Source organism: Aulonocara stuartgranti, assembly GCF_965226115.1.
Source record: "Aulonocara stuartgranti genome assembly, chromosome: 1".
Taxonomy (NCBI): Eukaryota; Metazoa; Chordata; class Actinopteri; order Cichliformes; family Cichlidae; genus Aulonocara; species Aulonocara stuartgranti.
This window is the reverse complement of record NC_138939.1, coordinates 16002078-16029498: the sequence shown is the minus strand read 5'-3', so window position 1 is coordinate 16029498 and position 27421 is coordinate 16002078. Positions and strand designations below refer to the sequence as shown.

The following is a 27421-nucleotide window of genomic DNA, read 5'->3' as shown; positions in this document are numbered from 1 at the left end:
TGAAGCAAAATTTACTTGTGCTTACTATTTTTATAAAGTAATTAAATTATACAGATAAATCCACTTTCTTTTAAGATGTTTGCATACTTATATTTGTGTTAGCAAGGAGTAAGGAGATCTAGTGTCAACTAATGCACATCATGTGCCTACGTGTCCAAATGTTTTCGTTGGTAGTGTGGTAGTGTCTACTTTTAAAACCCGTGTACTGCATTTTCTGTGCATTTTCTATTTTTCTGAACCAGAAAGAGAATTAGCTGTGCACAGGCTACAATAAATCACCTTAGTGGCCCACAAGGGACAACACTTGCATTCTCACATTAATATTTCACCACTCAACAAATAAGACATGAACAAAGTAAAATGGCTATAACTAATTATCAGGAGGTTGCCTTCCTCCTGAATTTTTAATTTCATGGGCATATGAACTCTCAAGGACATTTAGTTCTGGACCAAGGTTAAATTTAGCCACTGGTCAACGATTTAGAGAGGGGATGGCTCCATACTGATCAAAGAGGTACTGGATGCATTATGGAATAACTGGGGATGAAAACAGCAAAGGTTTGAGAAGGGCTTGGAGCAAGCTGTGGAATCAACCTTGATCTATATTTAACTAAAACAGGTTTTTAATAAACTGGAAAGTGATTAAAGCAGCGTTATATGCCTTTTTTAGTATTTGGTGTATACAAATGAGATGTTGTAAATCATCACAAGCAGTCCAAAATATGAACTTCAGGCAAACTGTATTATAGTGAATATGCTCAGACACAATCATTAATATTCCTTTTCCCTGTCCAAACTTTCACTAAGAGTAAAACAGAGCTGTGATTTCTGTTCTTAAATTGAGGATTGACCAGGAGACAGATGCAAACTCACATGTGCGCACACACACGCACACATAAGACTGTTGGTCAGTCGGTAGGTCAATTAACGAGCAGTAATCGTCTAGCTGTCACTGCACTGATGGACCAACATGATTCCATGTCCCCATCCATCTCTCTCGCGCTCTCTCTCTCACTTTCTCAATCAGGCAAACACACTGGTGCTATGCCTGTTTGACATTTATATGAAAATAAGTGAGCTGCTTTTGGAATATTTGACTGTTTATGCAGTCAGTCAACTGTTCACCCAGTCAACCAGCTTATGTAATCAGATAGCCACTCAGTGATTCCAGCCAGCTGGTCTTTACAGTCAACCAACCAACCAGCCAGTCATTTTGCCTGTGTGCCTTTCTGCTTCTTCGTCCATCTGTCTAACTGTCCATCTGTATCTGCCCGACCAGTCTATCAAATAGCTAGCATCTCTGATCATGACATATTCTTCTAATCACCAAGATAAGTGTTTAAACTGGATGTAGTGTGGTAATAAAGCATGCCATCATATTGGAAATTAGTCTCAGCGCATTCACAAAATTACTTCATTATGATAGCTCCTCCACATTGTACTTAGGGAAAACATGGAAAAGACAATATTCTGTATTTGAACAAAAATAAATCTAGAGACACATAAAATCTTGGCAAAGCTTTTCTAGAAACATAAAAAATTGTGAAATCTGAACAAATGAAAAATCATGCTGTCTGATTGAATTGCAGTTCTTGTTTTGTTGAAGGACAGAACAGCATTGCTAATCACCTGCAGTCTACTACAAGCCAAAGAAGGAATATGTGGTGACAGCCTCCTATCCTCTATTTCAGGGGTGTCAAACTCAAATACGCAGTGGGCCAAAATTCAAAACTGGAACAAAGTCGCGGGCTAACATTAATATTTATTGAAAAAAAAAAATCTTCCTCCAGATATAAGAATGAATCTTTTCTTATGGACTCAAATAAGTTTTTCTGGAAAACTGAATATGGAACAAGAAAAGCTTAATACTAAACAATATATATATTAGCTGTATAATACCAGTAGGCCAGCTCTAATAGTAATTTGGTATGGCTTCGCGGGCCAGAGTTTGACACCTATGCTCTATTTATTTGACATCCTGGTCCCATTGCCACTTTACTAATTTGTTGTTGTAGCTAACCGTCTCCAAACAAGTGTCTTGTTGCATGCTCAGTCATCCAGGTAAGAAAATCCCAAAAGGTTGATTCAGTTCGTCTGGACGTAGCGTTTTCAGTGGGAATGCTACGTCCAGATGAACAGAACCAACCTTTTAGGGCGTCTCCAAAGAACATTTAATCGTATGCCCAATTGTTATTATCTACCCAAATCGGGCACCAAGTAGCGAAACATAGCACACCCACTGAATACTTTGGTGTTTACATGTCCCCCCCACTTATCTTTTAAAACATCAGGTTACCTTCCCAGTCCCTCTCTTTGTGTGTGTGAACTTAGCATATATGAGAGTACTAACCCAATAAGAAAACTTTCAAATCGGGACTCTGAGTGAATGTTTCACCACATGTCCTTGCACTCTTCTGGTAAATTTGGCTTACAAGTGGTCCACCAAGCAGAAAATTTCAATAACTTTTAAGCTTTTAGAGTTTGTTCAAACAGCTTTCTGAAGCTCTCTGTATTTCAGGCAGCCAACTGAAGTGGAATAGATTATATGTGAATGAAAAAAATATACAGCATTGACGTTTGTCATCAATGCTCTGACCTCATCACTCCCCACAAGGAAGTACCAAGCAGGGAATAAAGGTTTTCAAATGCTACATGAGTCACATGAGTAAAGTTACTGCGGGCATGCGGCGAATGAATAAGCAGAATAGCGATGGCTTAAGTACAAGCCATGATTAAAAATAGAGGAGTCAGATTTAGACCAATCGACCAAAACATTAAAACCACTGACCGAGAAGGTGGATAACAATAATCATCATTTTAAAGTGCAGGGCTCCAAACTCAGGAGTTTCCAACATGACAAACCAAAAGGTCCCGTGTCCGATTTTAAGTCAATTTGAGTCTACCTTGTACAGGCCTGTTTCCAAAATGCTGAGATTTGTATTGTAAATAAGAACAATGCATCATAATCACATTGTCAGTGTTCTCTATGCCTGTGTACAACGGCACGCACTGCAATTTACGCTGACTGTCCTAAAGGTGTTCAAGTGGAACACATGCAGGAGTAAGAGGTCAGACAGAATAGCAATGATCTTGAAGGGTAGATAGGTCCAACTCATATCATATAAGGTTCTTGCTTTTGATGGACGAAGATGGCCAACTTTTCAACTTATCTTTTTTCCCCCTTTTCATCTGTCTTTAGGCTCTGGCATTTATGAAAATATACGCAAACTACACAGTCACTGTAGAGTATATGGCTTTCACTTGCCAACACTGGATACACCACACACTTGTACAACAGATGTATGCCTTGTGTTTACTTGTTTAAATCTCTAATTCTGGGCCTTGAAACATTTTTCAAGATTGTTAAATGGAGCACCAGTCTATCCGTGACACAACGTAGCACACAGTAAATGAACAGACAGGAAGTGATTTGTTTGATAAAGACAGATTAAGAGCGTAGTGGATAACCAGTAAGCAGATAACGGAAGAAAACTTTAAAAAGAAGGGAACACGTTTAAAAAAAATGACACTTTATTTTTTTTCCAGGGGTGGAAGATTTTTCTTTAATAAAAACAGCCAGAGATAAATGGCAGGGAACATGGTGAGCAAGCAAACGGTGTTGGTAGAAGATCTGTTGTAAATTACTGCCTTGGCAGAGTTTCCTGTACAAACTGTAGACAGTATGCTATGAAAAAGCACTGTAGCATCTAGAAACAATGGATGAACACATTCTTGGCAACAGGATTTTGAACTTTGGGGAAATTTTGGTAAAGAAAAATAAATAAATAAAACAGGAATCCTCTTATCTGAAGTGAGTGGGAGAGAGAAGGCATGATAGAGATTGGCCTAAGGCAAGATGGACCTTTTTACTCTGTGTGTAACACTTAATAAACTACTGTAATCATTCTGAATTCTTATAACTCATGAAATCATGATCAAAACTACAAGCAAAGACATTGTTGGGACAATATGATAAATGTCATCGAATGTAACCACAGATAATGTGTTACACTGTTAATGAAGATATATAGTTGTACTTAGGGACATGTAATTTGCTAGATTAATTTAGACCCGTGGCAATGGAATAGTTTGACAGTCTACTCAAGGGTAGCTATTTTGGCCTTAAGCAATCTTTTAAAAAACATTACTTTTAAACACTGGCCCTTAAAAGTATACCTGAGATGTTTAATGCTGTTCTGTTGCTTGTTTTTGAGGAGAAGAGAAGAGAAAGTTGGTTTTCAAGAAATATTTGTTTTCACAGGTCTGAAAACATTTTCTTAATCAAATTAAGAAATAGACAAAGAGATGTTATTCTAAAGGTAAATTAAAGATCTTCGGTGTAAGTTACCCGCTGAGATACTGCTGTGCCACAGTTCAGATGTATACTGTAGCACTGCTGCAGTGTTCTGAGGAGTTGTATGCCTTGCTAAAGGGCCCTTTGGCAATCGGTGGTGCTTTATGCAAGCAATAAGAGAGTATGAACCCTACTGATTTTCTGGCGTCCTCAAGCAACACCTTGCAGAGCAATTCCCTTAAACTTGAGCCTGAAGCCTAGAAAATCCCAAAGTGTCTGTCAAGCTGTCTGTCAACCACAGACGGTCTAGTCTGTGTGCTTTTGTGCTAGCCCATGTGTACACCGGTATGTAACAAAAACAACCAATGCATTTCCATCCCACCAATGGTTCAACTATAGAATTTCCACTTCAAATCGACAGCAAAATTGTTAAATTACATGCACCTGACACCACAGTGACTAATGACTGTGCAGTGGAAGGTTTTTATCAAGCACAACATCAACAAGCACATCAGCAAAATGTCTCTATTTACCTCGAAAATTGATTTAATTATCAGAGCAAATCATTTATCTAGATAGATAGATAGATATCTTTCTCAGTGTCACATAATTAAAGTACAAATTAAATTCCCCCTTGAATTCCACAAATGTTGTCTCCATATGTTTTTTCCTTATTTTCCTTGACTTGCAATCCACACCAATTATTACAATTATATTGTAATTATATTAAAAATGCAAATTACTTTAATTTTTTTTTCGGGGGGGGAAGTCACCATGACTTTAGGTCACAATAGGTACAAAGCTTCACGAAATCCCACAGTGACCAATTTGTCTAAGCTGTGGTAAGGAACAGGAGCAGTGAGTAGGCAGCTGGCACCCAGCCACATCTCACTGGGTTGTAGACCAGTGTTTTTCTAACTGTGAATCTGGTCTTAACATGGGTCACTGTTTGCTTCAAGTGGGCTCTTGGAACATGATGTTTTATTGAACGTGAATATCAGCTTGAAACAGTGAGGTTCTAAAAGGTGGTTCCACTTGATAAAAGCACTGATTTGCTTCTCGATGGTAAGATAAGGTAATACATCTAGTCAATGGACCGTAAAACGACTAACTCTGACTCAAGTGAAAAATTCTTTTAAAGCAAGTCGTGTTGTTGGCAGAGACTTTTCATCCAGTAATTGCAATAAAAAAAAATGTTTTACTTGAACATAATGTTGGGGTTGTGGAGGTTTACCAAGCAAACTCTAGATGCTGGATTTCACTGTTAGATTTCATCTGGAGGGACATAAAGTTTAAATCTGGTCACAGAGGTTTGACTGCTTTTTTGAAAAGCCTATTCTGCCTAGCATCAGCAGCATCAGCAAGGGTTTATGGGTATCCAGACTTCTGGCTGTTAGCCAAGGCTCTAGGTCCTTCAGACTAAAGTACTTTCTATTTCTCTGTCTCCGTCTCACTCACACAAACACACACAACCTTGGTTCCAAGTCTATCGAGGCATAATGTGCATTGCACCCTTCGCACCTCCTCAACCTCATATATTGTTGCTGTGTCATAAACATTGCTTAAAATGCATCTGTCACTCAGCATTGTCTTTTTTTGCGTAACAACGAAGGACTTATTGTTTTGGCTTAAAACTCAACAAATGGTGACTTACAAAATGAAAACTTGCTGTCAGAGAAAATGAGAATCATTATAAGAAATCCTTATTTAGAAAGGAGGTACTGGGATTATGTTCTTTCCTAAATACCCCATATGATGTTCCTTCATAACAAAATACAGCTAAAATCAAAGGCACAAAAACTATGTTTATACCAAAATAGTCCCGATTAAAAAAGAAATGCTGAAGAAAATAGGTCCATAACCCTGTTTGATCAAACATTTTTAAAGTATACATATATATTACTTATTAAACAGTGTTTCTTTTCTTTTTAATTCAGGAGCCGACATCTGAAGCCTGGATTTTACTTTCTGCATTTGTGAGTCCAAATGATGTAAATTTCATCATCAGATAGTGAAGACAATGCGCCTGCACGTTTTTTGTGATGATGCAGAATTTACATTACAATGCGGCAGTTACACATGTGGGCCTTGAGTTCATTTCAAGAAGTGTGACAGGAATGACTACTACAGTACAGAGGTCGGGTGTCCAGCTGCCTGTGTCTGTAACGGATAATAATCTAGGCTTAAGAGCTGCTAAAAAAGGACAAAAAGGAGAAAAAAGTGTAAAAAGAAATGTGGCAGTGGCGAAAAGTTAAAATAAAACAGGCTCAAAGCCTAACTTTGGCTCTTTTTCATCTGTAATGTGAGCCACTTTAACAAACAAATAAACAAATAAAGAGTTGAAGGTTGTTAATTTAAGTTATGGATTTGTGCCAAACATAGGGTCTCTTGGCAAATCTGCTTATCCATGTCACGAAAGACTAAATTTAAGTAAACAGAAAAAAGAACAATGATTGAATTTCCGATTAAATAAAGATGGAATTTTTTATTACTCTTGTGTGTTCTTTAGTACATCACCACTTTGTTTTTGTTGTTGCTGAGACTGTTTCAGTGACAGTTGTTGATGAGCCTTATGTATAGGATGCAGACAGAGAAAATATGAATGTAGGTATCATTCAGTACTGTGCGTTTACCCTAACTTCCAGGCAGATATTGTTCCTCGTTAACACTCGTCATGGGGGAATTAACAAAGTGGGCTGTTAAACCACCCATCGCCTATGCCGGTACAATCATGACCTGAACTTGTTTGTACTGTGCTGGCAAATCAATCAACCGGATTACTTTTAATGACTGGTAATTCAGTTATTCACATTGTTTCCATTGTTTCTCTACCAAGGTAGAGTCAAAGCAGAGGCATTTTTCAGCGCTCTTTGATTCTGTCTGTCTAGCTATAAAAACTAAAAAGCTGAATTCCATGAAACCTGGTGGAGAAATGAGAATTGATAAAAGGAAGAACCCATTAAACTTTAGACCAGATCCAGCCTACGTTCTTTTAAAATGCAAAACAGGCCACTGGCATTGGCTTTGGGAGAGGATTCCTTCCCCAAATCTAAGTTAATATATTTCATTGTATACAGTATACCCACTAATTGTTATCCGACAAGTATTTCAAACCACGGACCTATCTCAAACAAGCTTTCCTGATTCATTTTCATCATCTTTCTGGTTGGAGTATTAGAACACACTGTACTTTCACATTTTTTGAGGAGGATTACATTTTGGTCTGAACATCTGCTGAGACTTGCCAACTGTCAGTAAGGCAGAGTGAACGACATACTGTGGAGCTACTGTACAAGTAAAAAGTCCTTGTCACTGTCAGCAGTCAGAGTTAACTGAACTGAAAACTAAAAATAGGTTTATGTGGAGAGAGCTACAGGGTGGATACATAAACATGCATTCAAACTGGACTTTAACCTTTCACATTTCTCTTTTAACTCTCATGATTCTCCCCCTCTTGTCTCTCTGTTCCAGACTGTTACTTCTCTCCTTTGTTTCCCTACCTTCGTATACCCAATCTATCTTTTTTCATTTTCTGTAATACAGCACAGTCCAGCTATAAGAACCCATCAATCAAAATACTTACAGGTGTACAATCATTACGATTAGGCATAGTGCCACATATAAAAACACATACAGCTGCTGTACTTGAGTTATATTGCTAGAAGCATCAGACACATCCACACTCACAGCATAAGGTGCTTCAACCATGACTCCACATAAATTTCACAGTCTCACGAAGAGATTGCTCATAACTAGTTTGAGGGCCAAATAGACGGTGTGGGATCATCCTGACAGGGAGAACGACGAGCTCAGAGCACCTCCAACCTCTACAAGTAAAAACTTGCTGATGTCAAAAATGTACAAATTTAAAAGAAAACAATAAATACAAATAAATACAAAGTTCAAAACTAAGCCGAAACACATGCAAATGCCAATTATGGAGCTGAATAAAACAAAGCAGGAGCACTATCTGTAGCAGCTTGGATTGCTCCAGCTGCACCCTCCAGGTAGCCCTTGTTTCTGTTCCAGCCACCAGATGGGGTTGCCTCAAACAAAAAAGGAATTTAAGACACTGCAAACCAATAATAACTTTGGCTCAAAACAGCGATTATTAATATACAAAACTAGCAGGCTCACTGAGTGTGCTAACATGGGCACTGGCACAAAAATGTGTTAAATCACACAAACGATGTCACATGCATAAACATGCATGATAGAGTTGAAGACAAAATGTCATGGTCTGCGGTGGGTGGCTGGAATTTCCATAAGGCTCCTGAACTGACCTGGGATCCGCCCCTGGGCAGGGCCAACTCCAGCTCCCGCACACCTGGAGCCTATTGCAGGCAATCAAGCCAGAGGGATTTAAACCACACGTTGATGTTCATTCACTGCCAGTTTGTCATCAACACATGTTGGTAACAGGCCGTATACGTTAAGTTCTTGCTGTGATTCATCCTGTTAACACGACTCTCTTGTGCTACAGTTGCTGTATCCACCTTGGCTCACACTCCACCTCTGGACTCAGGATACCTAGTAATCATTCTGGAAATCTCTCTGTGCCTCACCTGCCTGCCCTCCTGCCATCACACTCCATCTGAAGCCCCGGATCTCAGGCCAGCTTTTCCACGCCACTCAGCCTCCCCTGGATCTTCATCACCCCCCACTCAACACTCCAGGTCCCTAACTGCAAGTAAGAATTGCTGCTCTTACAACTGGCCACTGCAGAGCTGCCTTCACTACCTACCCAACTCCTATATCCTCTTCCTTCAGTGTGACTGTTCCCCACTCAGCTCCGTTCTGCATCTCAGGCCTCATTCCCTCGCCATAGCCACGTTCCCCAGGCCACGCCGCACCAAGACTCCACGTCTCGTTGTTTTTTTGTCTTTGCCACGTTTTTCTCTTGCACTTAAACCTAATAAATTGTTGCATCATCTGCTGTCTCCGCTCTGGGTTTCTGCACCTGAGTCCTGTTCAGTACCGGCCACCCGGCCACGTGACACAAAAGAAAGTTAAAGATGAAAATAAGTTGAATATGTACAACCCCGATTCCACAAGAGCTGGGCTGCGTTTAAAAAAATGTATTAAAAACAGAATGCAACGATTTGCTAATCTCATAAAGTCATATTTTATTAACAATAGAATATAACAATGACTGTCAAACGTTAAACTGAGAAAATTTGTCATATTAATGAAAATATTGGCTAATTTGATGTCTGGGACATGAGGCACTGTTTGACATGGGACGCTAGCTGCTCACTAGTCCTGGGTCTTTTTGTTTAGTTTAATTTCATTATGTGTCAAATGCTTTCAATTGGTAAAAGGTCTGGATCTCTTCTACTTCTTCTACTACAAAGCCATGCTGTTGTAATAGATGCAGTATGCGAATTAGCATTGTCTTGCTGAAATCTGTAAGGAGATGTCATCTGTATATATACTTTTTTGGCACTGATGCTGACTTTCCAGATTTATGAGCTGTCAGTGTTATTAGCAATAATGCACTCAGGGATGCAGGCTTCTGATCGCTGATAACAAGCCATATGCACACAAGTATCCCTTTTTAGTCTTTGTCTCAACACTTTTTACATGAGCTTCAGCCCAGAAAAGATGGCAGGATTTTGGGATCATGTTCACGGTTTCTTTGCATGACAGAGCTTTAAGCTTGGTGGATGGTTGACAGACAATGATTTCTGAAAGTGTTCTTGACCTCATGCAGTGATTTCCAGAATCATGCCAGTTTTTAGTGCATTTCTGCTTGAGTGCCCGAAGATTATGTGCATCCATTACTGATTTTAAGCCTTTTCCTTTACGCACAGAGATTCCCCCAGATTCTTTTTATGATATTACTGTATATAGTATAGATAGTGAGATATTCCAAGTCTTCTCAATTTTTACATTTAAGAACATTATTTTAAAACACCTACGCGCAATTAGTGTCGTATCAACTCTAAACTACCTCTTATTGAAGGCTACAAGGAAACAACGACCATGAAAACAGAGTCACACTACAAAAGCCAGTGAGACAAAGTAGTTAGGGAGACTGGAAACAGGGGGGAACCCAGCTGAAACTCATTGGGGAAGTAAGGTTGGGAAAAGTACAACTGAACACTAAACACACAGGACATAAGCTACCAAATTAATACAGGAGATAACTAAACGGGAACATCACAAATGAAGGCTTGACAGTACATGGGTAACACCAGGGGAAGCAGGGTAGAATGACCCAGGGACCATCTCAGTTAACTGGGCACAGACTATCTTGATGAATGCTTTGAAGTTTAGATTTTCTTCCTGTGCTTGTGTAGGATTCCTACATCCACACTCCAAAAGCATGCATTTTGGGTTGGTGACTCTAAACTGACTATGGTTGTGAATCAGATAAAGTGCTTATGCTTGGCTTAGCTGGTGTTTAAATGTGACTTGGGACATTTTGAGTCAGTAAGTCTAGAAAAACATTAAATAACTGCAGCTACATTACATTTAAATCAACATAGACACTTTCCTGATAGTTTATTATCAATTCTGGAACTACAAAAACACTTATTGTGATCCGTGACTCGCTACCTGGACATATGTGTTTGCATGTGTATCTGGTTACGTGGCCTGTGTCTAAACAAACTCGAACCTGTATGCATATATTTGTCATTTCCGGTGTCTGTGTATTTGCATTGTTTTGTGTGTGCGTACGGCATGCACATGTGTATTGTTTTATGAGTGTGAATGTGTGTGTTTGACCACATTGAAAAGCGTATAATCCGGCGCTATGGGCAATATCAACAGAGAAAACCACTGGGCTAAAGTAGGCCAAGCTTCACACACACACACACACATACACACATACACACACATACATACAGATAGAGGCGCACGCAGCTAACACAAACACCACATCACCGATCCACTGTGGGGGAGAAAGGCACTATTTGACAAACCATTAAAACTGATTCTCTATGCTTCTGAGACAGTGAGAGCGGGGGGAGGAAGAAGAGCACAGAAAGGGGTGGATTAGAGAGAGGAAGTGAGAATTAGGAGACCCCCACCCCTCACCAGTGTTGGTCAAGTTACTTGAAAAAAGTAATCAGTAACTAATTACTGATTACTTCCCCCAAAAAGTAATCCCGTTACTTTACTGATTACTTATTTTCAAAAGTAATTAGTTACTTAGTTACTTTTTAAAAACACGATTTACAACCTGAATAGGTGATAAAGCGATAGATCTTTCAGCCCAATTCTACTTTTTCTACATAATCCATCATACAAAATGTAATCAAATGGAAAAGTCCCTTTTTAAAACTTGTTTTATTAGTTTTAATCTTTTAACTTTATGCATCAAGCAAAAATTTAATTATATGCAACATTCTCTGACTGGAAGAAATTTGTTTAATATTTAAACCTATTTTCTGCACATTCCAGCACATAATTTTTTTGTGTGTGTTTACACTCACTCTTTCAAATAGATGCAAGTAAAACACAGCAGAAAATAAATAAAATCAAAGACTCAGCGGTCCTTTTGCTCTATTTTCACCTGTAAAGCAGGACTAGGGTAGGCGGAGGTTTACCCTGGTGCAGGTGTGCTGCGGCGGTCAGTGGAAGAATCCGCGAGTTTCTCTGTGAATTTCCCATTACGTCGTAGTGCACTCGGTGCTTGCTTGGAAGTTTAGGGGTTTTTTTCGCTGTAAAAAGAAGTTTTCTTTCCACGCACAACGGACGCTAATGTTTTTGTCACTTTTTATGGAATCAAACTTAAAGTAAGGTCAGTACTTCCACGCTTTAAACGCTGATACTCTCTCCCGCACTCGATATATTATCCACTGTTGATCTGCAGAGAGCTGTTGTCACGAACGTCGCACTTGCTTACGTCACTGTCATGAGACTTTCTCGCAAAAAAATCACGGTTTTAGTAACGCAGTAACGCAGCGTTCCTACGGGAAAGTAACGGTAATCTAATTACCGTTTTTGCAATTGTAATCCCTTACTTTACTCGTTACTTGAAAAAAGTAATCGGATTACAGTAACGCGTTACAAGCTGCCCATCTCTGCCCCTCACCACATTACCTCTTTTACGCCCGCTCTTTCTCACCATCTCACTCTTCTCTTTATATCTGCCAGGTTTGTTTAGAAGTCCGTGACATGTGTCCTCTACACGTCTGTGTGTGTGTGTGTGTGTGTGTGTGTGTGTGTGTGTATGTGTGTGTGTGTGTGTGTGCTTGTGTGTCTGGGTACGTGTTTCTGTGCTGTAACTGAAAGATTTTTGACAAGGTGTGAACATTAAAAGCCTCCACAGTCACATCCACCCACAGGCCTGAGGGAAGGACACCTTCACACACTCATCAATGCACATGTGCATATACACATATTTTAAATACACCTAGATTCATGTCTGCTCACAGACATAGAAAGACAAAAACGACCAAGTTAGAATTATCACCCAGCTTTACACTCAGCTGCAAAGATCAAGACCAACGTGGTGAAAAAAGACCACTTAAAGCAGGCCAGTAGATGTAACCCCTATTCACATGGAGCTGGTGTTACTTGGGGACTTCTAATCATTTTTATAATTGCTCAAGCCTTCAAAAGTCTCTTGAAACCCCTCTTCAGGAGAACTATGTAGGCTGCAGTGGAAAAGGAGAAGGAATGGAAAGAGTGCAAATTACGTGTCACCACACAGGTCTCACTAATAATAAAAAAAAAACCCCAAGATGAAATCCATTAAAAAAAAGAAATCTCAAAGCATAATGAGATAGATACGAATCTTTTGCTGTGCTGAACAGACTCAACAATTGTTATATTAATGTGTTAGCTGGCTGGCAACCATAGATCAACCTTCAGATGAAATCAGTTGAACTTGTGTAAAACGCCAATGTTAGGGTGAAAGTTCTAAATCAACCTGATCCTGACCATAAGGTCCCCTGGTGATAATAGTTGAGGTGCCAGGTGAGCAGGGCTTTTGATGAGCTACTGATGGAATACTTTGATTGTGATCACGTCAATGTTCTGCACTTCACTCAGACCGCACAGTGTTCGCCGACAGTCTGATAAGATGGCTTGTTATTACTCGATTTATAATTGTCAGTGCTTTCTTTTTGAAAAGCTTTATCCACATTTACAAATCTACCAAAGAGCAAATGTGACAGGGAGAATTCTAGTTTGGCTTTTAATGGAATATGCATGAAAACACTAGAATTTATACTTGAATTATACGGTAACTCTTTCCAACTTTGAAAAAAATAATGAATAAATAATCCTACTGGATAACCCTCCGACCACTGTCCTCTGTACAGCGAAGTGACCTCTTCCCTCCCTCACTGTGTCTACACCTGCTACTCTGTGCCATGCCTGACCTTGTCAAAACATCTCTTCAACACCTTCAGGAAATTAAAAATGAAACAATTTCATTAGTCATTAGTAGCTAGTAGAAATAAAAATAAGAAATCACCCTGGCTGATAACAGCACAACAAAGGTTCACAATTTTGGCTCTAATGATCACTCAGCATTCAGTACAGAGCTCTTAATCCTTAATTAGAACACTGTTATTTAATTGTTGCATTGATACATGTTGGAGGAAAGAAAAGCTCTGCTCCATTTAAACCAACAGCAGAAAAACAGCTCAATTAATGTGTCTGGATACAAACCTGCAGATCACCATGACCGAGAATGTAGAAGTGAAACGTCCCTGCAAATCCCCTTCGACTATACAAGCAACTGTGATTATGTTGGATTTGACAGTTTATTGTGTTGCTGATTTTGCCTGTTTTTGCAGAATTTGAAGGATAAAATAGCAATAAAGCTATTTTTTGGAAGCAATAAAGCAGAAAAAGTACAATGAAGAGGTAAATGTAACATGAAGGTTCTTGCTGAACTTATTCACTGGGGTATGAAATATGACTGATGAGAGAGATCCCCCTCCTCCACACCCTTACTCATCCTTGTTTGATTGATTGCCACCCTTCTGTTGAAACTGTAATCCTTCACTCTGCTTTCAGGCGAAGACAGAGATGCTGGACAAGCTAGAGTACTGTGCCTTTTTTTGAAAAAAAACAAAAACAAACGTATATTCAAGCATTACTTGATGCCTGCAGTCTTAAAATATTTCATCCTTTTAATATGAAGATCAACAGCATGTGTTGTTAGTTGCTTTTAGTGTTTCATTTGTAGCAGCAAAGTATTTTTTACATGCAATATTTGAGGCAGAGTGTTTCGCATGTCTTTAAACATCACTGGAGAGGATCATTAACTTTGAAAACACAAGTTAATGTGAGTAATGGTTGAAGGTGGCTGGGGGCACAGATGGTGACTTGAAAGCCTGCCAGGAGTTATTGTGCTAAAACAAAGAATGAGCACAACTTAAAAACATTTTGAAAGGCAGCAATCCCAGCACCTGGCAAAGTCAATAACATGTCATTTCATGTTATTGGGCAGGAAAAGACTTCTTTACTGCTGTTTTCAAATATTCAAAGTAACCCTGTGCTAAAATGACAAGAGAATGAAGACACAAAAGATGGTGAAAATGAACGTGATTCTCAGGCTGTGACAAAGGCTGCAATGAGAAATTAGCTCTGCTTGGAAAATAACAAGATTCAACATTAGTCAGTGTTAGCATGATTCAAGCGCTCAGACCTTAAAAATGACTCAGACAGTCAGATCCTACGCACAGTGTCACATGCAGAACTGAAAGATAAGAGAGGTATGAAAAATGCTGTGCCATAAAATCAGCCAATCTGTCCATCAATCAGTCAATCCACCCATCCATCTATCCATCTCTCTATCCATCCATTCATCCATTCCTATTACCCCGTTTCTCTTTTTGCTTTATCTACTTTGGGAGCCTTTTAGTACCAGAAACCATGGAATTACCTTTCAATTTGATCACATTTTATCAGGAAAGCTGCAGGGATTCATTGGATCAAACCATCGTTTCCAGTTTTCACTGCTGTCTGCACCTGTTAGAACATATCTCCTCAAATCCTCTGTACTCACTTCTCCTCTGTTCAACTTCAGTCATACTCTTTACCCCTTAGTTTGTCTTGCCGCTTGTATTGTCTCTCTTGCCCTCTTCTCTTCATCTTTTGCACTCCCTTCTCTTCTTGTTCCACTTCTATCATCAAAACTACCCTGGCATTTTCCCTTGTTCTCTCCCTCTTCACTGGCATTCGGCTGCATCCTTCTTTTAAATGCACAAGCACAGAGACAAGTTCAGACAAAAAGACGAAGAGAGAGAAAAAGAAAGAGAGAAAGAAAAAATAGACAAATCTAATGGCTATCATCCAAAACAAGGGTGAGAAAATACCAGAGGAAGCCAGTGGTAGCCCTCAGCCTCCTAGCAGATACACCTATGGCATCAATTTGAAGCTCCTATGTTGCTTCGTTCTCATGTTATTGCTTTCACAAACTTGAGTGTTCACTTCACCTGAATGTATGCCCACTCACAGGATGCTGGGTGAGCGGGCAAAAATTGAATCTTTACTGAAACATGAGCTGCAAAGTAGAGCCCTATATTATCAAATGTCAAATATTTACTGATCTAATGGTACTGGCATTTATAAAGCTGATTAATAAAAAACATTACATTTTTTTCTTGACCACAATTTTCACATCAAACATCATTTTCATCCCTCTTCATGCACAAAACAAAGATTCACCTGTGCAACAGGCACTGAAACCAAACCATTTTTCACATATGAAAAATTAACAAAAACTCTTTTAGACACGAAATTATTTTATACTTTTATCAGTACCGTACTGACTTTGGCTTTTCTGATATGCTGACCAGTACTGCTAAAAGTATGGACATATGGTAGAGCAAAAAGTATTCATACACAAAAACAGATCTAAGAAATTAATTTGATAATTTACACAATATCATTGCTAAAACTAAAAGAAGGAAGATTCTACATGTGAAAATCTCTTCTTCTTCTTCTTTTTTCTCCTCATCCTCCTTCTTTGTGATCTTCCCATTTTTGTCTGCATGATAATTCCATCTTCAACATCCTTTTTCTGGTATATCCACAATCCCTCCAAAAACCATCTCAGCCTTGCCTCTCTAGCTTTGTCTACAAACCTGTCAACCTGAACCGTCCCTCTGATGTACTCTGTATTTCTAATCTTATCCATCCTGGTCACTCCCAGTAAAAATCTTAACATCTTCAACTCTCCCACCTCCAGCTCTTCCTCGTGTCTTTTTGTCAGTGACATTGTCTCCAAGCCGTACATCATAGCAGGTCTCGCTACTATCTTGTAAATCTTCCCTTCATTCTTGCTGCTATTCTTCTGTCACAAATCACTCCTGACACTTGGTGGTCAGAAACCAAGAAAAAAAAACATGAACATAGCACCAGCTACTGTACACTGGACAATATTTAGCTAAGTAAGAGATATGTAGTTCTGACTGATAAAAGAGCAAACCACTTTGATGGATTGTGAGATTCAGATGAGAAAAACATCAACACAAAAACAAAATGCCTTTAGTAGTAAAGGATGTATACAAACAAAAGAACAAAGTCTGTGTAACAGTGCTAATTGGGTCAACTAATAATTTTCTTCATTGTTTTTGTCAATGGCATTTTTATGGTGAAAACAAGACAATAACTAAATAAAAACTAATGTGCAAGGACTAAAACTACAATAAAGGCTGTCAATTTAGCTCAGTGGGTTTTTCGGTGACTATATGCCACACGGCTGGAGAGTATTGGCCCAGGTTTGATTCTGATCCATAGCTCTTTGCTGTTTGTCTGTCCCTGATTTCTTGTCAAACTTCAGTAAAACTATCCAATAAATGCTAAAAAAAAATCATTATAAAATGTATTGATATTTTTGTCAATAACTAAGAACAAGACCAAAATATTCTAGAGAGACAAAATCCAGTCAGAAGTAATTAATTGTGTAGAAAGGCACGGTGAGTTTTTATGTGATCCAATCAGAAATAATCTTCTTGTGCAGTAAGGTTAGACGGTGTGGGAGAGGGGTTCTAATAACTCCTTTGGTCTCTTTTTTTTCTTTTAATTATCATTGTCAGTATCAGTCTTAAAATCATGTATCAGTGAGTCTAAGGAGCTTGGAAAGAAAACGTCTGAACTTCTTTAAGTTTCTTGAAGACGTTTCACCTTTCACCCGAGAAGCGTCTTCAGTTCTATGAGTAATTGGTGGAGAGTCCCAGATTTAAGCCCTATGGGAGTGTCCACAAGAGGGTTGTGGGCCCCCTATAGATCCTCTATCTGATCACATGATCCAAGGTGTGAAAACGGGTGTGGGTCAAATCAGTCAAGGTTTCAGGCGAACCCATTGTGAAACCTAGCTCCACCCTATCATGTGATTTACTGAGGTCAAATGGCCCGGCCACCTCCTCTGTGTCAGTCAGTGTTGAAAAGCGACAGTTTGGGTTACTAAAATGTTAACCACATTTTTAATGTCATGCAAAAAAATCACAAAATCACAATCCTAAAAAGGCATGAACTGTCTTGGTTTGAATGTGCTGGTCAGCTGGACCCTTTAAGTTTGCATGTTAAGACTGCGTGTCTGTTTTCCTGCAGGACATGTACCCAGCCTTTTTTCCTATAGTGATATGATGAACCACAGTGCTACTTGGTAAAAAGTTTTTTTTAAAGTGATATTTTTCTTCTTTTCTCTTTTCTGCAAAGTAATGCTGCTCATCACAATAATGTGCAGCTGGCAGAATTTTTGAATAATAAAACTCGAGAAATAATTAGAATTTCTTTCTGCAGCTTAGTTGTTTTTTTTTTCACTCTTTTCTGTCCCCCTCGTTTTCTTTCTATCATCATTTTTTTCACTATACCTGCCTTCTCTGACCCACACATAGCCGCCTTTCACGGAATATAAAAAAACAACCTTTACATATTCATAAACTGGAAATCAGTATTCCCTTAAGACAATTCTATGAATCATATTTCACTTTCAGTTCTGTTCATTTATAGCATCTTTTTAAAAAAAACCAAAAAAAAAACCCCTCACTGTTACTTACTGTTTGACACACCACCTAGTTACTCTTTATTTTCACCACCTCGTCTTTTCTCTTCCACCATTTCTTCTCAATACCAGAGTCTATTTATTTTCATTCTTGTGTTCTTTTCTCCATTTTCTTTCCTCCTCCCATCTTCAGGGAGCCAAAAATTCTTTGAAATTTAAATCGGATTGGAACATAAACATTCTTCTATAAATCCAAAGACGGTTTCATGATAGGAAGTATGAGCTAACGGAGTAAGAAAGCCAGAGAGAGGACCGTGACAAAGAGAAAATCTTATGATTTGAAAAATACTGGAAGCATCAGAGGAAACTGTGATTTTAGGTGGCTCTTTGTGTGACAAATCATTCTGACGCTAATCTGTCAGCTGTCGATCTAGCATCACAACTCATCTTCAGCTGCTGCTGCTGCAATCTTGTGGTCCTCTGTAGGAAAAAAAGTTATAAATTCAAAGCCAGGCCAGGTGCTATGCTGAGCTGCAATTGGCCACAAGGCTAAAAATATGTAAAGCATGCTGACTCATTGGGTGATAAGAGAATTAGTTCAGTTCTCTGAGAACTGGACATTTTTTTCTGCTTAGCCAAAGTAAGACAAACTCACAGATGGCTTTTCATGTTTTCGTGACAGTTATAAGGTATGTCCACTACTGAGATTAGTAAGCTCAATTCGTGGAAGTTAAGATAAAGTCCGCTTAAAGTTAAATAAACCGTCTCCTCTATTGAGGTTTTTCACAAATACAGTTAAATCCCTGCAGTTACATTGGTATTTGCAGAGTATTTCTGCATTCATAGCTGTGTGGACATTTAGGTTCCTATGTGGGGATGTTAAACAAAACAACAAAACTGCTCCTCTTTAAAATTTGCACAGTTGGAACTATGCAAACAGCAAAGCTGACTGCATCATATCAAAGCCTGATTAGCACGGTGTCCTTTAAGAAATCTGTGCAAATTAGACAAACAGAAACATCAGTTTTAACACCTTCTCACATGTGTATGTGTGGACTGACTCCAATCATACACACTAGTAGCAACCACAGAACTGAATGCCCATTTATCACAAAGAGCAGCCCACATAAGTAAATTTGACATTTAAATACTCCCACAGTACTGTCTTCCACTGTCCACAACCATTTATAAATATGGCAATATCTAAGGAATAAACCTTTATTGTAGAAAAGAAAACATGTTTTATTTGTGCCTTTTCAAAAGAGGATTGCTTATGAGTATCTTGCCAGGAGGATGAAAACCAGCTCGTGCATCCTTGCATGAAAACCCATGTTCACCTTTGCTTAAAAGCGCAGTACAAATTGTATTAAATCTACTGCACCCACACATTACAGCAGGTGCTCTATGACACACACGTGGCCAGTCGTTGTCATGCTGAAAAATAAAGTCATTGCCAATAAGACACTTTCCAGATGGTTTTGCATGAAGGATCAAAATCCGATGGTACATCTGTGTTAATAATTCCATCTATTTTGAAAACCACGACAGAGCCTCCACCATGTTTGACAGATGGCTGTAAACTCTCACTGTTGTAGTTCTGACCTCCTCTGTACATATTGAATCTTTCAGGTCCTTCGTCCCATGTCAGGTGTTTTCTGGATTTTTTCTTATTTGTTAAAGATATGACCTTTCAGATAATGTTCATCTGCTGTATTGTAGGCCTACAGTTTTTACCCCTCCACCATAAAAGGCTGATGGGGTATTGTCATCCCTTTGTCAAGCAGGCGAGTGGTGTTGCCACCCAAGTTTGTGAATGAGACAATGTAGGATTTTTAAATTTATCCCACAGGTGCAGCTACTAGAAGGCTGAGGAGTAGCGCTGGCAGCCACCAGTATTCTTCTTTTTTGCCCTCCACATGTTCAGTTTCATTTTTTTGAGAACACTGGACATCCTATGACTTTTAGAATCACCCTGATGATGCACAAATTTTATTTTAAGTCTGTCAAACTAAAGAAATTGGAAAAAAAAAAACGTGTTTTGTGATAAACTGGTACCAAAGTACCTAAAGACACAATTTGAAACTGGTTCTTTGCTACATCGTCTGTTTTATTTAAGCGCCCGACTGGTTCATCTTATGAGTTAGGTGTTTTTTTCTATGCTTGAATGATTCATAATTGGTGATTGGAGCACTGGTGCTAAACTTCACATATAATAAAATAAGAGAACATTTCCAGTTAGGTCCAAAATGGTGGCACTAAGCATTAACAAATGACATGTTTTTCTCACATTTGTATGTTCCTAGCCACGCAACATAGCTGACATAACACTGATAAGAGATCTTTGAAGTTTCTGGAAACTGCATTATTCCTTCTTGAACAGAGGTAATTTACCTCTAGCTGCTGTGCCAAGATAATTTGACTGAGACCAGACACTGCATTAAATGCCCACATCCTCACATCACAATCCCAGCAGGGCAACCTGAGCTCCACAATGTCAATTTAACAGAGCTAGTTTGACAAGTAGACAAGCTTCTGTGTAAATCTATGCTCTGACTTGACTTTGCGGTAGGAAAAGTTAGTTTAAGAGCATGAAGGGAAGTTTTTTAAATGTGATAGAGAAGGCGAAACCCCCTCTGCTTTCTTTCTATCGGGGGTCTGAAGGAATGTGTACTCATTATTTTCAGTTTCTGAATTTTTGTTTCTTGTATTTTCTGAGTTCTTGCTCTCTGTGTGAAAAAGTCTTTCTTCCATCCCAATCGCTTTACTGCACTGTGTGTAAGCAGCTGCTTTTGTGGATGCTTTTTGGGTGCACTCACACTAAGATATCAAATAAGCAAGAGAAAGTTTCCAATCAGGCAAAAAAAAAGTCAGTAGTAGAGAATCGCAGAGGGAGGCAGAAATGATGGAGGAATGAGGAGATGAGGAGCTGTGGACAACTGTTTGGAAAAATGCAATAGAAAGAGTTTTTCTTGACAGACCTGTAGTTTAGAGAAATGTACAGAAAGAGAGGAGGTTACGAAGAGTGTCTGGAGGGAAAGAATGAAACAAACACTGTTTCCATCTTATCATATTCTTAGTCTTTGTCTGAAGAAATGAATAACAAGCAACTTTTTTCTCTATCCAAAAATGAATCTTCAAATCTTCAAGTGATTCTTGGTCAGCCATTTAGCTAAAAGTTTTTAAAAGACTGATGCATGAAAAGAAGTGCTATTTCCTAATGTAGGAATAAAATGGAAAGCTAGAAGAGAGCATCATTTGGTTTTTGCCTCTCATATCAAAGCGCTTTCGTCTCTGTACTTTGATGTATCTGTTGGAGGGGAAAAAAAGATTCTTTTGGAGGCATTTCAAACTCTGGCTTTTTACCAGCCAGCCTTTCCACCTTGATGTGTCTGAAACAAACAAACAATTTTTTATCTGTATTTTCAGGAAGTGTATATTCCGTATTACTGCTCAGCAAATACCCAAAGGGGGCAAAAACAACAAGAGATTTTCTGGATAAATGCCAGCTCAGATGTTCTAAAAAATGACAGCCAGCCATTCAGCCAGCCGTTTACTCTGCCAGTCAACCAGTGTGGAAAGGAGTGCCAGGGGCCTCGTGTCTGAATGCTGCACACATTACATCTAATGATGTATGATGTTTTGAAATGTAAAATATAAATCAACTGCTATGCCTAAGGGATAGTGCTAAATAAGAGAGAGTTAGAAATGGCTGTTACTATAGATCTGAATCTTGCCTTGTAAACTCTGGATCTGAGGTGATATTTCAGCACCGTCTCCAAGTAGAAATGCTTACATGTTGTGATAATTTATTTATCCCAGCAGGAAAGTAATTGTTTGGGCGTTTTAGTGAATCAGTCTACAAGCCTCTTATACAACAGCAGTCGCATGAATTTTACAGTATAATGAGGATGATGCCAAACATTCTGATGACCTTGATGAAAGCAGACCCAGTTGTTTTGCTCTGGATAATAACAATACCTTGCTGCACAGGGTTTAGGTACTTTGCTTTCAGCTTAAAAACACATCATTCTAATTGTTTACTGTTTATATGAGCTGATTAGTTGAATTAGTTGAGCTTGGGCTTAGCTTTTTGTTTAGGACTGGGTTCAAATCCACTGGCCGGTTGGGGCCTTCGTCTATGGAGTGTGCATGTTCTCCCTGTGTCTGTGGGGGTTCCCTCCAGGAAGTCAGAGTGCCTGGAGGGCATGCATGTTAGGTTAATTGGTGACTCTAAAGGGAATATACAGTAAGTGCAAATGGTTGTCTTTCCCTCTGCCCAGGTCATACCCCACCTCATGCCCCATGACAGCTTGGGTAAGCTATAGCACCCCTGCAACCCTGAATTTAATAAGCAGAGAAAAATGAATGCATGTGTTTCTTTGCACTGACATTTCTAAGTATATGCAAAAAGATAAATGTCTCAACCTAAACAGTTTAAAGGATGACTTTACAAATTGGTGATTAATTTTGCCTATTTGCACTACTCTGCCTGGTTTACACTCAATGTCACTTACCCATTATATTGTATATTATATAGCTTTCTTGTTATATGTAAAATTGTATTTATTTAAATTTTTACTTTTTAATTATTTTACTTGCATTTTTTAATCACTTTTATATTTAAATATATTTAAATGTTCATTTGCTATTTATCTAGGGAGTGAAGAGTAACGCAATTTCTATTCTCCGTATGTCCTGTACATGTGGCAGAATCGACAAATAAAGTTGACTTTGACTTTGACTTTGACTTTGATTAAAGAAGAATAAAATCTGTCTAAGGTATATGTTTTAGTTTTCTAGAAATACTTCAGACATAACTGTTATAATATACATAAAACCTTGTTTAATACCTTGTTTAAACTTTATTGAAATATCAGGGAGGTCAACTACTGATCATTTTAGTGGATCTAAATGTATTTGTGGCTGGCACAGTGGTGCAGTGGTTAACACTGACAAGACACTGCAAGATGGTCCTGAGTTTAAACCCAGTTGGGGGCTTTTTGTTCTTCCCATATCTGGACGGGTCCTCTCCGGATATTCCGACTTCCTCCCACATTCCAAAGACATGCACTGGGTTTGGTAAATCTAATGGTGTATGTCTCTATGGGTTACCCCATGACAGAATTGAAATCTGCCCAGGGTGTACCCTGCTTCTCCTACTTTGACAGCTGGGATAGGCTCCAGCCCCTCATGACCCTGAATTGGATAAGTATAGGAAAAAGTATGGATGAAAGCATGTGGGCCATTTATTTGTCAGTGGTGCCTCGGTAAGTATTCGATTTTGTGAACCGAAGAAGCATATGAATAGCTAATGACATCAGACTTAACAGACAGATTACTAGGCGACCACCAACCACACAACACTATCCAAAATAATCATTAGGAAACATTAGGATAAGCACACCTTAACATATCGCCAATAATATTATTAGAAACCTGACTATTTTGCTGTACTGGAGATGACTAACATCAGAAACTGTTCCTTTGCTTTCTTTGCTTCCCATTTCTTGTTTGTTTTTGTTTTTTTAATTTTGAGTATCTGTGGAAAAAAATTTACTGCATTTTTAAAACTGTATCTGTCATGGTCCTGGGTCGAGCGACCCAGTGTTTGAGTTTTATGTATCTTTTGTATTCATTTGTGCCTTCGCTTAGTTCACCTAGTTAATTTCTAGATTGCTGTTTAGTCTTGTTGCCTCCCCCCGTACTAAGTCTCCCTGGTTCATGCGTCATGTCTGCGTGGTTATGTTTAGTTCATGTCATGTCTAATCTCCATGTTTCCTGTTTTACTTTGAAAGTCTGTATTCAATGTCGGTGTATTTAGTTTCACCTCTCCTGTCCTGTCATTAGGTTCATGTGTGTCAGCTGTGCTCCCATGTGTGGCCACTTCATGTAGTCTGTGTCGCGTCGTCTGTGTTCCCACCCTCCATGTCGTCATAGCCAGTCTTAGTATTCATAGTTATGGTTTCCTGTGTCTTCATAGTTTTTTCCTAGTTTTACTTTCCCAGTTTAGTCATAGTTTAGTTTGTCACTGCGTTTCTGCCTTGTCTGCACTCCTTGTCACCAGCCACAATAAAGGCTCGCTTTCAGTTAAGTTTACTCCAGTCTACTCTCGTTACTCTACTCTTCCTTACCTTTTCCTTACATTTCCTGCCAAGATCCAAAAAATAATAATAGATTATTATTTGGGGTAAAATAACTGCACACGGATGGCTATATTACACATTTAAAATAGAAACAACATTGTCGGTAGCAATGGTAAGCCAGTCATGGGTGCACACGTCATTCAGATTGTGTTATCCAGTAGAGATGTGTTTTGAATTGTCATGTTGATTTTTGTTTGTTTCTTTTGTTGGAGATCTGTTTTGGGACCCCTAGAGTTTCATTCTTTTATTCCCTATTTCTTGCTTTTTTTCCTGCTGTAGTTTCTAACCCAGTTTTCACACTTGCTTTAATATTCTGTCACAATATAAACAAATATATAAAAATAAATAACTAAGTCAGATGTTTCACCAAAATGAAACTTCTGTGATAAATCCCAGAGTGGATTCATGGTTAATTTAACTGTTACTGTTGGTATCTGAAAAACATGTGAGTGGGAATTCTGGCTTTATTGTAGACAGTGGCATATACCACATGTGGGAATGTTCAATGTAGAATAGTGATCAAAATGCACACCTCACAGAGACGACTAATGACAGCTCAGCTGCAGCCTGGCTACATGTAAACAGTTTTCTTTGGTTTTTTAATTCTCTTTTTTTTCTTCCATCCTGATATGGAGGATATCTGCTCTATTTCATCTCCGTTTCGATCTGTTTTCTGTCTACCTGTAACTTTTTTCTTTTTATTACTTCATCTTCTCTTCTGTATCCCCACACCACCCACTGTGTCTCAGCAGTAACAGGTGTTTGGTGAGGCGGGAGGCCCGCGGATCCAAATGTTCTCATCAGTCCCAGAGTCCAGCCCAACAGCTGAACTCAGCATCAGTCCACAGTCTGCTACAGCAGACGCTGCTCCTCCCGGTCGCTTTCATTCTTCGAAATAACACATTTTTTTTGACTGACTGGCTACAGTGGAACCTGGGGAATAAACAAGGTTGTGTGCATTGCAAATATAAGGTTAAGTCACAGGCAGGTTTTAAGAAAAAAAATGAATAGTTACAACTATAAATAAAGAGAAATGGCTTAGAAGCAAGGTACAAAGCAAGGTTATTTTGCATATTTTGGCAAAAATTAAATGTTCTGATCATACTGAGCATTCATGCAAACGGCCAACAAGTGGATTAAGCTACAGGAGTAAATGTATTCTAATTTATTGTGACTGCTGTGGCTCCATGCTGGTTGCAGCTGCCATTCTACAAAAAAAGGGGGGAAAAAAGACCTAGCCATAGAGTTTTTCAAGTTCTCTCTCAAACCTACAGGAGGGGGAAGTGTTTGATAATCACAACAGAAGTCTTCGGTAAAGCGTTCCATGAAATCTGCGTGGAAAAACACAGCTATAGATGAATAAAAAATAGCAAGGAAGAAAATGTAAATGCTTATATGGCAGAAATCATGTGTACTGTTTGAGTTTCTACGCTTGTTCAACTCTTATCATAATGTGAAAACTGTTCTCAACTTTGTGATGTGCTGGTGACAAGTTGAAGCAGCTTAGAGTATTATCAAGAATACAATAAGACACAGACAGACGGACAGAACTACCAACCGCAGAGGGACTTAGTTCTACTAGCTTTAGTATCTTCCATCTGTGTGTATTTGCAGTGTGTGTGTTAGTGTGTTTGAGTCCCTCGCTAGTCCTGTTTCTCTCTCTTTTCCTCAGCAGTCCTACCTTCCTCCCTCCCCCAATCTCTTTCTGTCTTTACTTCACTCCTTCCTTCCCTAGCGGTACTCCTGGATTAGTTCCATTGCCTGGTTATCTAGTGTTGGCCTATTTTTCCTCAGAAAAGTGTGATTTTTACTCTGCAGTTACTGAGAGTAGTCTAAGTTTTTGTATGTGCGTGTGATCTTCAAATGATGCCTGTAAGTACATTTTCTTGATGAGATATAATCCATTAGATGTTTCTCATTATTTTCTGAACTCCACTGGGTTTCTTTGTTACTGGAAGGCATCTTTACACATTGACAATAAACTGGACTGGGCTAAAAACACCACAGCACTTTACAGGAAGGGCCAGAGTCGTCTCTATTTTTTGAGGCGACTGAGGTCCTTCAACATCTGCCAGAAAATGCTGAGGATTTTCTATGAGTCTGTTGTGGCCAGTGCGATCCTCTATGCTGTTGCATGCTGGGGGAGCAGGCTGAGGGTCGCAGATGCCAACAGACTTAATAAACTGATCCGTAAGGCCAGCAATGTTGTGGGGATGGAGCTGGACTCCCTCAAGGTGGTGTCGGAGAGGCGGATGCTGTCCAAGATAAAGACAATGTTGGATAACACCTCCCACCCACTCCATGACATGTTGGTCAGTCACAGGAGCTCGTTCAGTGAGAGACTGAGATTACCGAAAAGCACCACTGAACGACACAGGAAATCATTCCTGCCTGTGGCCATCTCCCTGTACAACGCATCCACTTAACACACTGTTTGCTGCTACAGCTACACATGTTTCTTTTCCAACTATTTATTTATAAGTGACTTATGTATGTATGTATGTATATATATGTATATATTGTACTATTCTTAGTTAGCGTATTGTCTGTCTTGTCTTAATGTTGGTTTAAAATGGAGCACTGTAACAAAAAATAATTTGCCCCAGGGATCAATAAAGTATTCTGATTCTGATTATTCTTTGGTTGTGTACTTTCTGGTCCACTGTAGCATTTATATAAAGCTCAAACTACTAATGTATCTCTAGCAAGCTAGTAATGGAACAGTACGGCATGCGCTACATAGCCTATCCGGTCGTTAAGTGATGACGTGACGAATCCTACTTCCGGGCCTAAAGTAGTCTGCGTTTAATTTGGCTTTTGTGTTGTTAACATGTTTAATGTTTTGCATTTTCTTCTATTTAATCTCAAAATGCTCTTAAAACAGTCAGTGATCACTGTTGACCTCCCTCAGCTTTTATTACCGCTAATCATTTATTTAAGCTCAGTTTTTAAAACCTTAGGATGTAACTACAGCCCAGCCCATGCAGCAGTATAAAAATGACTAACCTCGTATTGTGGATGGATTATCTCAGTTGTTCTCCTGGCTGATGTTTGGTCCTTTTACAG

General features: G+C 39.0%; 1 protein-coding gene and 1 long non-coding RNA gene across 2 annotated transcripts in view; one reads left to right on the top strand and one right to left on the bottom strand.

The window, feature by feature from the left end:
• Positions 1–27421, bottom strand: part of LOC309707078 (CUB and sushi domain-containing protein 1-like) — a 451615-nt gene that overhangs the window by 291535 nt on the left and 132659 nt on the right. The gene's annotated exons all lie outside the window — the stretch shown is intronic.
• LOC309707177 lies at positions 8660–9227 on the top strand. Its single transcript, XR_014276928.1, has 2 exons — positions 8660–8705; positions 8778–9227. It is a non-coding gene; the product is annotated as an uncharacterized lncRNA (long non-coding RNA).